Here is a 16,826-nt window from a genome sequence, read left to right on the forward strand (position 1 = left end):
TACTCTACAGGAAGAAAAGTACAAATTTTATTAAGAATTTGCTTTACTTCTATAAAAATTTCATCGTTAAAAGTATAATGAAGTAAGAAAGAAAGGAATTGAGTTAACCATTTGAACTACTTTTAGAAGAATAATAGGAGTTGATGATTTGATTTTGAAACATTATTTGTCTGATCAACCCAAATCTACAAAATAATGGTTTACTTCATTCTTCCCTCTGCTCATAGCAACTCCACCCACAGAGAATGTCACTGGGCTTCATTCTTTGCAATAAGTTGTTCTATCATTTTATGATGCTGTTTAATCTTTCATTTAGCTTTTAAAATAATTCACATATATCAAATTCAAAAGGAACAAAGCCACGCAGCAGAGTTTCTCCCAACTGTTTGCCAGCCCCTCTTTTTCCTCCCCAGGGAAAGCCAGTGGTGACCGTTTCTCCCAGAGCTACTCCAGAGACACTCCAGAAAATGCGTGTGTCAGTCCTCTTAGTTTTCCTCTTGCCCTTGGCTCCAGACTCCAATTCGCCTTAGAGTAAAAAATTTCCTGTTCTATTGTAGAGAGAGTTACCAAACTATTCTCCATAACTCATGAATGTTTATCATTTATACATTATTTGGCTTTCTCTTCTCCAGGGTGAATAACCCCAATTACTTTATTTCTACTCACTGGCCATATCCATGGGGAGGACTTTATCTTCTTGGTGTTGTCCTCACCCCAACTATCTGATAGGTCACAAAAATGGGCAAGAAGATTGAAAATATGACAATGGTTGAGCTGATCATAACTACCTTAGAGCCCTAATGCTGGCTGTTATCTTCCATCGGGGGGTGTAACATCTTTGTTGGGGGAGTGGTGAGATTGATCTCAAGATGAGTTTCTTTGGAGACTTTACTGCCCACTCTGTGGAGACCAGTCTGACTTGTACTGAGTCTCTCACAATCACTGGCACACAGACACCTGGGAAGTGAGTGTTTGCTAAAGGGACAGAGCTTGAGAAGTGTCCCCCAGTAACCTTACCAAGACGGTCCTGACTGGAGTCACAGGCGGACATTTCCCAGTTCTTCGGGAATGGTGGCGGGCATCCTAATCCATCCACACTCTTCTATCTGCCCCCGCACTGGCGATTGGCAAGGTCCATCTAGAAAGTGAGCAAGTTCCCAAGTCCCATTCCTTCCACTTACCCAAATTTCTGAAACTCCAGCTTGTGAGACTAAAAAACGAAACAACAGTAACTCATTGCTGAAGAAAGTCACAAGATTTTGATTCAGCCCTTCAGAGACATTTCCATCAGGACAAGTGGTTAAACACTGATTTTCAATTTAATTCAGTCCCCAAAGAAAAAGTATGGCTTTGGGTTTGGTTTTGAATTCACTGAGTCTTTCTCTAAAATACTCTTCCAGAAGGGTCTGTATTCAGCAATGTTTTTCTGTCTTGACTAGTTCTTGTATCTGTGGGTGACCTTTTCCTTTCCTTGGCACTCTCTCCTTGAACTTGCATAGAATGTTTCCTTAGTGAAGTGAGACTCTTTGAGCTCAATGCCACCTCATCCAGCGAGGGTCCACGGGGCATATCTATAGGCACAGTGGCAAGCTGGAACTCTCCAACACCTCATGAGATTTTTGTTTTTGACGAAAATTAGATTTTTGTTGTTGCTGTTTCTTTTCATTCAGTCACCAGGATGCTGATTTTGATTAAGTAACTTTCATTTGGGGAAAACAAACCTTCCAAACTCTGAGGAGACTGGAGATGGGTGAAGAGAAAAAACGGAGGCAGAAGAAAGTTAAGGAGGCTTAATGGAAAACCGAAAGTCAGGAAGAAAAGCTTTTTAAAACGGCGGAAATTCTTTCTTTTGTATTTCCAGAATCCACATGGCGTGTGCAAAGATGTGTCTAGAAAAGAGACAACAGAGCCTCCAGAGCACGTTTGCTCTGTGATCAGAACCCGAAAATGAGAGTCAACACAGATATTACACTCCACCGCCCTGAGTGTAGTCTCCATTAGGAAAGCAATACATACACAGACACCCGCCGTGTGTTTCAATCCACAGACTATGGGGCACATTCTTCTTTCCATGTCTGGTTCATCCTCAGCACTTACGCAGCTATTTGAACTGGCCTCGGTGGGCCTGTCCTGAGGGCGCATCCACTCTAGACCACCTTGTGCCTGCAGGACAATCCAGGTGATCTGCTAACGGGCCCCAGCCTGAACTAAGGACACAGAAGCAACAGGGGGTCTGAGTCTCTGTGCTAGAAAATTAATGGTAAATCAAGAATTCACTTGCAGACCCAGGAACCTTCCAAGGGCGAGCGCTTCTCCAACTTTAACAGATACAAAAATCACCTAAACGGCTACTGAAAACTCAGACTTCTGCGCCTACTCTGAATGCCTGATTCTGTAGATCTGGTGAAGGGGCCAAGCGATGGCATTTAAACAGATTTTGTGGGTGGTTCACGTGCAGCTTGTACTCAGGGCTCTGAGAAACCAGGGTTAGTCAGCGCCCTACCCCATCGTTCCCATCTCCCCAGGACCCAGCACAGCCCGCCGTGGGAGACACCCCGTGTGCTTGCTTCCAAAGAGTGGATGCTGAGAACACGATGGGCCAAAGACCAAGTAGAGGGTACGCGGGCAGAGAGCCCCGTGAGGAAGCGTAGCGGGGCCCAGCTCTGAAGAGGGATCCCCTGCACCCAGGCCTCCCACACGTCCTTCCCCACAGAGGCAGTGAGGGCGGGCCCTGCACATGACCGCTCTTTACAGACAGGGGGAGGGGCTCGGGGAAGCGGGCCTCTTGCCCACGAGGCACAGAAGTGGCTGGAGCTGGAGAGATGAGATGCGGACCCGGGTCTACACTCCACAACACGTGGTGTGTTCTGCCTGCAGACAGCAAGACCCCAAAGGGTGACCGGGCTGTGAGCTACGTGGTCGGTGTTTTGAAGCTGGCGGATGAAATATGCCCAGAGTCAGCGCCCCGGCAGGCCTGTGTAAACAGCATCCTTGCCGTATCCTGGACCGTTCTGGGGGGATGCTGTAAGGTTTTCTTTAGCCCCCTTTCCTAAGAACACATTTGATTCGGGTGGAAGCCAAAAAAAGAGACGATCTATGACTCAAGCTCCTGGCGTAGTGGTGGCAGAAAGGAGCAGCACCTGAGCAGGATAATAGGTGGTCTGCCACCGCTGATGCCTGGTGCCACTCTGGCAGAGAACGCTCGCGTCTCCGGCACTAAATTGCAGCCTCTGAGAAGAACAGCTGAAGCCGCAGTCAAGGCCCTGGATTCATGGAGCTTGAACAACTTCAAATACCGCTCAACAAGTTCTGACCACCTCTTGTAAAGTTTCTCCTCTGTGGGCTGGGTAAACAGCACACTGTCTCTTTAACTGATTTTATTTTTTTTTCCTTTCCTTTCCTTTTTTTTTTTTAGTTTAAAGATTACATTTAATATCTATTTCCCAGCAGTGTACAAACTGACATCATCTACTCATAAAAGCGGAATGCTTTGCTTTTTTAAGCTTCAAGCTGAATAACAAATTGCCACGGATGACAGCATAAAAGAATAACAGAATGGAATCAGAAGAAAATTCATTGCCAACAGAAACCCCCCGCTGAGGAATTTCAATTTCATATAGCTAATTATCCCTGTCAGTTGGAAGAGCTGACAAAAAGCAGCCTTTGTTCTCCTCTGCCTCCTGCTTTCTGCTCTCAATGAACCCCGGCATACAAATATGACTAATTGTCTTTGCAGCGCTCAAGAGCGCTGTATATAAATGTTCACGAACTGAAAATGATTTGGAGGGTATTCACGCACTGATTTATGATATTTGAACACAACAGACATGCATAATTCAGGTGACCAACGTTAGCACCCTCACACACCCGTATTACAGAGATTAAGCAAGATTCTCTTTTCACATCCCTTTTTCATATCTGCTTTGTGACAGTAACTCACTTTGCACCTATTAAAAGAGGAAGCATTATATGTCTGCTGTGGTTCATTGAAATTAGCATGAACAAGATTATCAGCATTTAAATAACATACGGGCAGTGAAGTGACTTGGGAGTCGGGGGTTTAGTGGGAGCAGAAAAATATTAGGGACTTTTGAAAAGCATGACAAGATCTCTCTGTGAAGGTTAAAGTTTGAGGTTTTTATCTCAGTTTGTTGGTGTGGTTTGGGGGATTTGCTTTGTGTTTTTACTTTGTTTTGTTTCTTTTTTTTCTTTCGTTTTTTTGCCCCTCGGTCTTGATCAATGTTGTCAAAATGCTCTTCCATGAATGTAGCTAATGCATTCATTGTCTTCTTTCAGTCAATGAAGGTAGAGTTTTCTCTCACTTTTTTTTAACTTCAGCAACTTGAACTTTACGCTCTTTGTGGCAACAGCTGAACAAAATGTAAATGGGATTCAATATATAATAAAGAGGAAATAACATTTAAGAGGACAAAGGCTTTTGTCACTAGTAAATGAACGTTTCTAAAAATTACGTTTTCTCTGTTTTTTAACAAAATCATTTTTGCAATTATAATTTAAAGTTAACTCTAATTCAGAAAATGAAAGTTAGAGTTCTGCCCTAATTATGGCAGCCAAAGAGTCTGTTCAAACAAACCTGTAAAACTACAACATTTATTAACTGTTACCAGATATGTGTAATTGCATGCTTGATCTAAACATATATTTTATTATCATCTGTGCTTTTTTGTTGCAAAAAAATAAAAAATGAAGCATGCTTTGGTCAGAGCTGAGTAGCCTCTTTAAAGTTTAGAGAATGAAAGCTATTCACTAACAAGTAGACATTTTTTGGAGTCTAATCATACTGTCAAGGTTACTAATAAAGGACCAATATGACATTCTAAAGGGCTTAGTATAAATTACTCCCCCCAAAAAGTGCTTTTGAGCAGTGAAAGAGATTTTTTTGTAAATTGCTTCTCCTGAATTTTTTTAGTGTGGGAACTTTAAAAAGTGTGCTTCCGGGGTAATTTTTATAGGAAAAGCAGCAATTCGAGATACATGCTTTTCACTCAGACAAACATTGTCAGCTGCTGCTTACCTGTTAGAAACAGCTAAACGACCACCAAGCTCACATGCTCTTCTGTTGTCCAAATATGCGATAACTTGAATCCCGCCCAGATGCAGAAAATACCTCCTGGACCCTCCCCCGCAGTTACCCCACCCTCTGAATATCCGTCTGGCTCTGAGGTGCTGGCACATTTTGTGCTTCTGTTCACGTCAGTCGCATGGTCCACAGAAGGGCCTCAGCACTGACTACAGAATTCTCTGTTCAGGGAATGGGGAGTAGTTTTACAAGAATTTTTTAAAAATATGAGTAGCAGGGTCTCATCAAGATCTGACTTTGGACGTGAAGTTGTATGCGCTGGCCCGCTGCCGATACTGCAGAGGGAGAATCTCGTCATGTAGGTTCAGAATCTCTATCTCTGTGCTTCTGTATTTCCGCAAGGAAAAAAATACACATGTGTGTGTCTCTGTGTGTGTATGTGCATCTCAGTACAAAAGATGTTTTGAGATACAATGTAACTACATCCCTGAACTCACTACTAAATCCAAAAAGACAACTCCCTTGAAAAAGAAAGAGTATCATGAATCCAAGTGGATCCCAAGTAGGGATGAAGGTGCAGGACTGACAGTCATTACAGGTCTGAGAGGCGCCCGCCGGCTGCTGAACGCGCACTAGTTTGAGTGTGACATTTGACAAAGTGTTCTCAGGGTAGACTTAAAGGAAGAGGACATCCTTCTCCAACTTTCCAAAAAGCAAATACCATCCTAAGTGTCACTGTCAAGTCATTCATCTCTTTGATAGAACAACAAATATTCATGAACTTTGGGGAAACTTTCTGAGAGCTCGAGTTATAAATTCCCAGAATGACACATTAAAACAATACAGTGAATTAAAGCTCAATCAAGAGAAAATAGGTTTGTTTGTTCTCCAAAGATATTTCAAGTTACCAGACGAAGTGGTGAGTTTGAGAGAGAAGAGTCTACTGTCAGAGGGACACTCAGGGCAGCCACGGAACCAGAGGCACCCGGACCATTCTCAGCTCCTGTCTTCCACCCTGAACACAGCGCCATCTCCCACCTCCACAGCCTGAGCCTGGCCGTGGTGACACACCAGCAGTGTGAACTGGAGGCCAGCGGTGGCCAAAGGACTAGGGCCCCGGACCGTCCAGGGGGCCAAGAACAGAAGCCTCAGCCAAGCGGAAAAACTGTGGGGAAAAGCACAGGGTGGTGACCGTCAGCAATGGTAGGCGAGCAGAGCAGGCGTGGGGAGGGGCAGGGGTGACAGTGGACAGGATTCTCCCTGAGTACCCCAGGACACAGCTCATGCCATGGGGAGCTGGGGGTGCCCACAGCGTCCCAGGAGCTGGGGGTAACCAGCAAAGTGAACGAGGAGGGGATGCTCGGTCTCCCTTGGGGTTCTCTGTGCATGATATTTCATACATGGGCTATATGGAGTTTTCTGTTAGTTAAGCGTTTTGTATAAACATATAATAAATACACTCAAATTTGCCTAGTCCCAGATTTGCTGGGAAGGGGGAAGCATGGCAGCTGCTTCGAATCGCCTGGGCAAAGTCAAGTAAAAAAATGTTTGATTAAGGTGCTTTATAAAAGTTACACATTTTCAACTCTAAGCATCTCGAAGGAAGGTGAGCCCTACAGGGAGATCCTTCAGAGCCTCCGTGTAGACAAGTGATGTATCCTGTAAAATGCCATCACAGAGCTGTTTTCACCACACACAGCCTATGATGACACTGACGATCACTTTTACCAAAAATGATGGAACCTGGCTCTGGCCCTTTTATTTGCATGGAAACTGTGGTTACTGGAAATTGTGTTTTCTCCTGAGGCAAGAACAGTGCTTGGTAAAGATGGACTCGTGAGAACAATGTAGACCTTGAGAAAAACCTCAAGGATTCACAGAATCGTAGACTGTTTTTGTCAGAAGGTGATTGAAGGTTTAGCTCATTATGTTCAACTATGGTCTGGGGGGTGCTTCCCAAAAGCCACCCCATTGGTGGGCAACTAAACTGCATCCCAAGGTTCTTAACTTTTAGTGCAGTAAGAGCCCCGCAATGACGTCCTGCCTTATATTAAAGTGACAAGGACTTTAAATCAAACTGCGCTTATTTTCAAAGCTAGTGAAACTCCCATAGGGTTTGCGTTGCAAAGCTGTTTCATCACTTTCTCTGCCAAGATTTTAAAAATTTAAGGTTGTAATAGAACAATTGATCGCTGGGCCCCTCCAGGACATATTGCATTATGGCGGTCAGCAAGACAAGGGCTGAGTGTCCAAATCCGGGCAAACACAGACCACAGCTGGAGAGAGAGCAGGCTGTGTTGGGGGTTTTATTAAGGTGCCAACAATTTTAATGGGACTGACTGCATTTTGGGATTTCATCTTAGGATGTATGTAGAGACGTGTGCGGTTCTCCCAAGCAGGGGTCGCTGAGGGTCTCGTGAGCATGAGGATGCAAGATGCCCCATTTCTCCCCCGGGAGAAGCCCGCTGTTTGAAGGAGGGACTGACAGGGCAGCTCTGGGTCCGTAAGGACCACAGCAGCAGGTGATGCCCCGGCCCCGAGTCCTCCTGAGCCAGCCCCTCCCCCAGGGCAGCGCCAGAGGTCTCTGCTGTGGGAGGGGAAAGATAAATGGTGGGGAGTGGGGAGAAATAGAGAGACCGCTGAAGCATAACTCATTAACTGGCAACCTCCAGATGTTTTAACTACAAGAATAAAAATTTGCTTTTCTTAAACTTATTTAAATTTTTACATTGTGATCATTACAGATTCATGTGCCGTTGTAATACATAGTACAGAGAGATTCTGCACACCCGTCCCCCAGCTTCTCCCAGGGATAGCATCTCACACACTCTAAAACAGCATCACAACCGGGAAATGGACATTGATGTAACCCATCCATCTGCTTTTAGATTCCACCAGTTTGACATGATTTAGACAAGTACAGTTTTATCATACGAGCATGCTGGTGTGACCAGGGCTCAGTCAAGATCAGAACAGCTCCAGGACCTGAGCTTGTCACCATGGTCACCTCCCTCCATGACCCCAAGCCCTGAAACCTCTAGTCTGTTCCCCAGCTCCACGGGCTTGCATTTCAAAATGCCATGTGAATGGAATCAGACAGCTTGTAACATTCTGAGATGGACTTTTCACACTCAGGACAATTCACTCGAGATCCGCCAGGATGTTGCATGAATCAGCATCTTCTCTTTATTGCTGACTCGTGTTCCATGGCCCAGGGGTGCCATACTGGGTTTAACCTCTCACCTGTTGAAGGACACCTGGGTTGTTTCCAGTTTTTGCTGTTAAAGGGAAAGCTGTTGTGAACATTGTGTACCAGTACCAAGTGAATGCAAATTTCCTTTCTCTGGGGTAAGTGCCCAAGGGCGATTGCTGGGCTCATGATAAGCATAGGTTTTGCAAGAAAATGACATCTTTTTACTTCCAATCTGCCTATGTCACTGTATTTGAAGTGAGCGTCTTATAGACAAATGTTAGTTTGCGTTGTTTCGTTTTTTTAATCTCTTCTGCCAATCTCTGATTTTTAATTTTTATATTTAGACTGTTTACACTTAATTATTGATCTATTAGGGCTCAAGTGAGCCATTTAGTTTGTTTTCTGTTTGTTTCTTCTGTTTCTCTTTTCTTATTTTCCCATGGGCTACCTGAACATTTTTAGGAGTTCATCTTGATTTATTTACAGTGCCTTTTAGTATATCACTTTATATAGTTTTATTTGTTGCTCAGTATTATAATATACATGCATAATTTATTGCAAAACTGGTATCACTGTTTTACCACTTTAAGTATTGAAACTTTAATTCCACCAGGTCCCTTTAAATATAATTATGTTATTTTCTCTACATATATTGAGCGCCACATCACATAGTGTTATAATTTTGCTTCAATAGCCAAGTATGATTTAAGAGCTCGTGAAGTCAGCATATTACATTTACCTTTATTTTTCTCTTTCTCGTTGTCTTTCCTTTCTGAAGTCCCGAGCCTTCTTCTGTTATCACTTCCTCTGTTTGGAAAACTTCCTTTAGTCGTTCTTTAAGGGTAGGTTTTCTAGCAACCAATCCTCTTCATTTTCCTTCGTCTGAGCATGGCTTGATTTCTCCTTCACTTCCAAAGGATATTGTCACTAGACAGAGAATTGAAATGTGTTGTGCCTCTTCCTTCTGGCTCCGCGGTTTCAGATGGGAAATCTGCTGTCCTTGGAGCTGGTGTGACCCCAGAGTAATGTCCTTTCTCTCTGGCTGCTTTCAGGATTTTTTCTTTCTCTTTAGTTTCAAAAGATTAATTAGAACGGCTCTTGGTGTGGATTTCTTTGGATTTATATAACTTAGGATTTGTTTAGCTTCTTGAATTTGTAGGTTTGACTTTTGCTAAATTTGGGGGGTTTTCAGCAATTATTTCTTCAAATACTTATTCAGTTCATTCTCTCCTCTCCTTCTGGGAATCCAATGATATAAATGTCAGCTCTTTTATTTTTGTCCCACAGGTCCTGGAGTGTTTCTTTATAGTTTATTTTCTTTCTTTTCAGTTTAGGTAAATTCTATTGATCTGTCCTCAAGTTCACCAATTCTCTTCTCTGTCATCCCCATTCTACTATTGAGCCCATCTACCTGGTTTTTTTTTGTTTTATTTTTTATGATTGTATTTTTTAGTTCTATTATTTCCATGTGGTTCTTCTTTATAACTTCTACTTCTTTGATGAGACTTTCTACTTTCTATTTTTATCAAGAGAACTTGCAATGATTTGTTGAAGCATTTTCATGATGGCTGCTTTTAAATCCTTGTCAGATCATTTTAATATGTGATTCATCTCAGTGTTAGTGTCTGTTGATTATCTTTTCTCATTCAAGTTATGATTTTCCCAGTACTTTGTACGATGAGTGATTTTCAGCTGTATCCTGGATATTTGGGAGACTATATTATGGCAGTCTGGTCCTGTTAAATCTTCTGTTTTTAGCAGGCAGTCCCACGTTGAGATGTAGTGCAAGGGCCAGGTGGCTGTGTGTGTTTTTTCCCCTGGGCCCTGCCAACACCACCCCCACAAAAGTAGGGAACTGACTCCCACTGTCTTGCTCCTTTCAAGTGGGGGCTGGAGCCCCAGTCCATGCTGGCCACTGGTGACACCAGGTGGGGATTGGAGGGCATTCACACTGCTGAGCAAGGTCAAGTCTCTGCTCCCTCCTGAGTCCCACTGACACGATCCCAGCAGAGCAACTGGAACACACCCTACTCCCACTGGCTGGCAATTGAAAGTTAGCAATGTGCTCATGTGCTCAGCCTCCCAGACACCACCATGCAGCCTGCTTCGTGGGAGTGGGTGATGGGGGTAAGGAGGCTGTAACAGGTCCAAAGCCTCAGGCAGGAAGGAGCCTGGGTGGTTTTTCCTGGTTTGGCTGGAGTAACGTTTTCCAGTGCTGGCCATCCTTCGGCGGCCCTTTGGCTAAGGAGACCTGGCTTTTCTTGGAGGCTTTTTGTCTGTTCCCATTGACAGTTCTGGGCTGGGGGCTCTGAAGTGTCTGCCCAGCCTCTAGGATGTCAAGTAGGCAGTAAGGAATTCACTGCCACATCACCCCAAGTCTCAAACTCTCTAGCCAGTCTCACTGGCTTTCTTCTTTCCACCCTTTAGAGTCTTCTTATATTTATTTGTTGTGTTATGGTCAGAAATTTTACTTGTAAGAGGGAGAAATTAGGAGGAATGGAACTATTTCATCTTGGCCCAAACCAGAACATTTCCTTATAATTTTTAATCCATTAAAATAAAATGCAAAGGAAATAAAGAGATGTTGCCCATGAGTTAAATTTGCTACAGGTAAGCATTTCCAAATCTCAGCAATATTGACATTTGGGGATAACTGATTCTTTGCATGAGGCTGATCTGCATCCTTGACCTCCACCCATTTGATGCCAATAGCACACACCACCCCCACTGTGACAACCAGACATGTCTGCACACATCGCCAAGTGTTACCTAAGAGGCAAAATCACTCAATACTGAGAACTATGAATTCTGATCAATTGGAAATGTTTTATATACAGACAGACATATATATCTAGGGTATTTTATTGATGCTCCTGGAAAAAATAACAAATTATGGCAAGTTTCTCAATATTTTAAAGATGTATGATAAATCATTATCTTGCCAAGTTATCTGAAAAATGTTGCACGATGCAAGAACTCTCTTCTGGCTGCGTCGAGACTGTGAGCCCCCCACCAGGGACCCTAAACCATGTCCAACATTAGGTAACACACTCAACAAAGGGTCATAAGTTTCCTTGCATGTCTAAGCGAATGGTGAGTTCAGCTCTCCTCTTGACATGAACCGTACCAGCAGTTATAACTTGTCTTTAGAGCCCAGCTAGCCCACCACCTGCCCGCTCCCTCTGTCCCCAGGGCACCCGGGTTTATCTTCACTTGCGCCATCTGTGCAAATGGGACCTTCCCTACTAAATAAATCTGAGATGTTGCCCCAGAGGGGCAACATTATTTTCACACCAACTCCTGCAGAAGAGATTTCCACACTGTCGTTTATTTAAAGCTGCCAGTTTCCAGAGAACCTCTGGTCTAAACATGTTACAGTCACAGAAAAAAAAAAAAAACAACACTCACAACCCCTATCAAATTATCAATCCCCTCAGCTCTGTCATATCAGAAGAGCCAGAACCTGAGGAAACACACCCAAAGGTAAACAAGAGCCACCCTGATGAAGCAGAATGGACCCTGCATTTGGGATCAGAAGGCCTGGTTTTGTGTCTTTACCCCTGACAGTATGACATGTTTTTCCATGAGCCCCACTTTCTTCATGTGTAAAAGAGCATAATAATACCACCTCCACGGCTACAGTGACGTTTAGATTAAACAGCAAAGGTGACAAGATCCATAGACAATTGTTCAAGGTGGGTTATTCTCCCCCACTCTTCTCAAAGCCCCTACACATTTACATTGCAGCATATTGGTGGCTAAGATATATTATTCTATTTAGCTGACCAACGCATTAATTAATTAATTAGTGATGTCACCAAAACAACATTTTTAATGTTTCAAATGCAGAGAGTTGTGTTAAGATATCTGCTAGGCTTGGAGACATAAAGTTACATAAGTCACGGTCACTGTCTCAAGGAGGTCATAGTCACTCATTCATTTGTCCAAACTAATTATCATTGAGCACTACTGTTTACACCTATGAGCACTGTCCTGGTGCTGGGAACGGAGAAAACAATGGTCAAGACAGAGCCCTTCCCGCAGAGAGCTTACTGCACAGGAGAGGAGAAAGGCAGCCTGGTGAGCGTGACAAGAGCGGGACTTCATGGTAAGCACTACAGGAACACCAGGCAAAGGGACAGGCCCAGCCCAGGGAGTCAGGGAGGGCTTCCTGTAGGAAGGGAGACTCCAAATACAAACAGGGTTGAAGCAGGTGACTACAGGGGGACAGGTCATCTGGATAGATGAAAACCAAATAAAATGTGTAAACACAGAAGATACCCAATACATGTGAGACGAATGATTGATCTGACTGACTGATTGGCTGACAATCAGATAAACTTCCTTTCCAGGAGCTGGAGGAGAGTAAGGTGGGGAGGGAAAGCAAATGGCCTCGGGTCTCAGCAGCTACTGACAACAGAAGAGCCGAGATTACAGACCAACAGCATGAAGGAGCACAGGGCACGAGAACCTAGAAAAAACAAACCAAAAATATACAGAAAACCAAAGGGTCCTAATCTCCCCCATCTTCTCCCCCCAGAAGTCAAGAAGCAGTATCTGCCTGGAGAAGATGCTGTCAGGTCGCTGGGGGTGGGAGTTCTTACTGAAGAAAACACATGGCAGGAAACCCAGAGGCAGCAAAATCATGTTCTTAGATGTCTAAGACTGAAATACGCTAACATGAATTCAGGAGTCAGGGCAGGAAATCAGAGAAGAACAGCAGGCCGGGGAGGCTGGCACCAGCGCTTGAGCAGGTGAAGAATCATTGAGAAGAAAAGGGACCTCGCTCACCTCGGTGGCTGGACAAGTGTGTCCGCGCGTCTGAGAGAGCCTGGGCTCTGTGTTCCCCACACAGCCAGGGCCACTGAAATCCCTCTGGACAGAGACCCGCTGCACCAGCTCAGAGCATGTGCCAGACGGGAGCAGGATGGTAACGGCTCACGTTCACCGAGCACTCACCGTATATCAGGCACGTGTCAAGGCGCTTTCATAAATTATCTCATTTAATTCTCACAACATACTAATAGACTAGTACTACTCTCACTTTACAGATGAGGAAACTAAGAACAATGCTAAGTAATTTGCCTAAAGTGACACAGAGGCAGGTGGCAGATCAGAGATTCTGTCCAAAGAGATTGACGTCTCTACGTATATTCAGACACACACAACATTTGTACATACACACCAGGCACAGTTAAAAAGGAAAGAAGAGAAACCCGGAGAATCCCAGCAGCCAATAACCAGGGGTGTGTGGAACAGGAACAGGGCACAGTTGGTAGAGGCGTAACTCCAGAAGGGCGCCCCCTGCCCCCGACCCAGTTATGCTGCTGTCCATGGTCCTGGAGTGTCTGGCGTCATGGGGCAGAGTTGCGCTTGCTAATCCTGCATCACTAGGGGTCCTGCCCACAGGAATGCAGAACCAGATGAGGGAAGAGCCGCTGCGGAGAGAAACCTGGGAGCAGGGAGGGAGGTCCTGAAGGCACGGCCACTGTCACAGCACACGAGGGACAGCTCGTTTTCAAATACCCACGTGCAATATTTATTGCTGGAAAAATTGGCAAGAGTGCACCTTTGTTTTTCAGTTTCACTGTCGAAAAATAAAAATGAGAAAGGTGATTCTGAGCCGCACACTGTGAGAGCCGTGTCTGTGTGAGCTTTCTAGTTTTTCACCTTAGTCCTTGTCTCTCCTCCACGTGTTGCCTCTGACACAGCATCATCCTAGTAGCTAAAAAGCCAGGATAACACCCCGTTGGATGTATCCAAATGGCTGATTGCAGCCGCTTTGCCTGCGTTACCGTTCCCAGCCCATCTTCAGTTCCTCGAGCAGTAAACTTTCCTTGTCTCTGTCCTTGAAACAGAGGTTCCGTCCAGGCAGCTCGCTGAGCAAAGAAGCCCAAGGAGGAGGATCAGGAAAGACAGCAGAGCCTCGCGGACGGCCCACTGCTCGCGCCCTGGACACCGGGCAGATGTACGGATGAAACGGTTGGCAGTGGAAACACAAAGAGAAAGAGATCTCTTTCTATTATCCACAGTCTTCCCAGGCGCTGTTTGCCTCGTTGCCATGGCACGGGCGGTGAGATTTCATAACTGTCCTCCTGCCTGCCATGTGCTTCCCCGCAACAATGCGAATTTAATCAGCCCAGACAGTCGGTCGGGTTTTGTCCATGTGAGTGGAATAAAACTTTTCTCACCAGCTAAACCCACAAAGTATCTAAAAGCCATAAATAATCGGTAGCCCTCCTAACTTGCACCTGCCTGCTCTGTTTGATCAGGGCTGCGAGGGGCAGAGAACAACCACGGTTCCCATGCACTGCCTGCTTCTCCCGGCTGTGCGACCAATGTGTTTGCAGTGCAAAACATCCGTTTTGGGTAGAGAAGTATTATTTCTGAACGGCAGAAATAATTCTCCTCCAAGTGATGATTTTAAATGGAAAAATCTTCACAATTATTCCTTACACAGGGCAAAGAGAGTGACCAAAGAACAGAGAGATGAGAGGAAAATACATCAGAAAGATCATCTGAAAGGTTAGAGATGGCAGGAGTGAATTTCACTTGCATCATTAGAAATGGAAAGAGAGCACTGAAATTCCACCCTTTCCTTTAATGGTAAAAGATGCCAGTACCGCTGGTCAGAAGAGCTGGTGACAGAGAACCCAGAACTGAATTTATTCGTCACACCTGGAGAGGTTACTGGAACACTTTGAAATTTTTTGCGTCTTTTCAGAAAATAATCTGCCCTATTTTGAAATGATACCATTACAATGTGATCAAGAGAAACTTCTTCTGTAAACAGTAACCTGATCTTTGCATATCTTAAAAGTATGGTGTTAGATTTAAATTTACAGTAGTGGATATTTAGATGTGTTTATTTTTATCTCTGTATTCTGATACAAGATTACTAAGTTTCCAAGACCCTGTTGAAAATATATTCACTTCATGGTCAAGTGACCATGAAATTCTTTACTGTGTTTTTAGTGTATTAAAGGGCCGAAAAATTATAAGACATGAAAAACACTTCTTTGACACAAAACTAGGAGATAGGATTATAATCAATCTATCTGATGATCCATTTTTCAAATTAGTAAGTGTATTTCCATTATAGGTTACCAAAAGTCATTTTGCTTCTCAGTGAAAGAGCCTAAGGAGACAGAATTATTTAAGCGATTTCTCAGTTCAGCTACAATTAAAGAATAAGAAACAAATAATGGGATATTTGAAAAATCGTTTTTCTAAGGTGGTAGACTACTAATGTAGAGTTCCACTTTGACAAAAGTCTTTGAAGGAGTGAAAGGCGTTATCAGAAGCTGGGGACCAGTCACAGCTGTCCATGCTGCTGTCTGGTTACTTTACTCATAGCTGCCCCGCCTCTCCCGAGGCACAAGCCACGGTTTCCACCCACCTCTTCTGACCTTTGATGTGGCTGCAACTGGTTCCCCATGGGAGACATTAACAAAAACTATCCTCATTTTTGAGTTGAGATCCTGCCCAGGGAATGTGTGTAAAGTGAGGGAAACCCCTAAGCCACCTGTGCATCTCACCTGGAAGCTGGGCACAGCATGGAGTGACCCTGTCAGACCCACATGGGCTTGAATCCTGGTCATACCTGAGCAAGCAACTTCCAGACGGAATGCGGTAATGATCAGCCTCCCACAAAGCTACAGGGATTCTGTGAAATTATCCCACTGATTAAAGCAAAGTGAAGTCAGGGACGGTAGCCTGAGTGCACCTCTCAAAAGACACTGAACAATGTTTAGTGACCTTGAATGAACAGCGGTCTCAGGGGGAACATTGAGATTAAATACTTAATATCTGGCACATAGTACATACCCATCATGGATTCTGCTTTCCCCGTAGAGTTCACATGCAAGTGAAAAGAAAGAATTTCACCGGTAAGCGAGCTCTCGACTTCCTTTTTGTTTGTGTTTAATAACCAGGAGTCTGGTGAACTGTCTTGCTGCGGGGGAGAGATATATATATTTAACATTATTTCCGTTGGAATGCACCAGCTTTAACCTGTGAATTTTTGAGCAACAAGAATAAAAAGGAAATTGGTCTTCATCTTTCATTATCACCTTGGCCAAACTCTCCATTGAGCAGAAAGGCAGAGAAGGAAGGAGGGGAAGAGGAAAGAGGAGGGGCCTCCCAGGATGGAGGCAGGTGCTCACTGACGGTCCTGCCAGCCTTAAGAGGCATCATTATTCCCACCTGCAAAGGACGGAGCTGAGACGCCAAATGGTTAAATAGCAACTCTCTGGGCCACAAGTCACATTTAACCAAAACGTCTGAAAGCACCTTGATCTTCAGTTCAGACTTGCTCCATCCCCCCCGCAGGCCTGTGTCTCCAGCCTTCCCCTGGGCAGACCTGCTTCATCTGTTTTAGCAAACGCTGCCTGTCCAGGTGACCGTCTGGCTTGGTTCTTGGGATGCACAAGGTGCTGCGTTTGATCAGCGTCTTGGAGGATCAGACAACACTGAGACAGTCGGGAGGGGAGGGGAGTGATGGCTCCGCCCAGATTTAGGTAGACACGGAGCCACGCCCTCCCAAGGCAGGTTCCACGGCTTCCGCTCGCACCTCCTCCAGTCAACGTAAAA

The sequence above is a fragment of the Mesoplodon densirostris genome, chromosome 15 (genome assembly GCF_025265405.1).
Source record: "Mesoplodon densirostris isolate mMesDen1 chromosome 15, mMesDen1 primary haplotype, whole genome shotgun sequence".
Classification (NCBI taxonomy): Eukaryota; Metazoa; Chordata; class Mammalia; order Artiodactyla; family Ziphiidae; genus Mesoplodon; species Mesoplodon densirostris.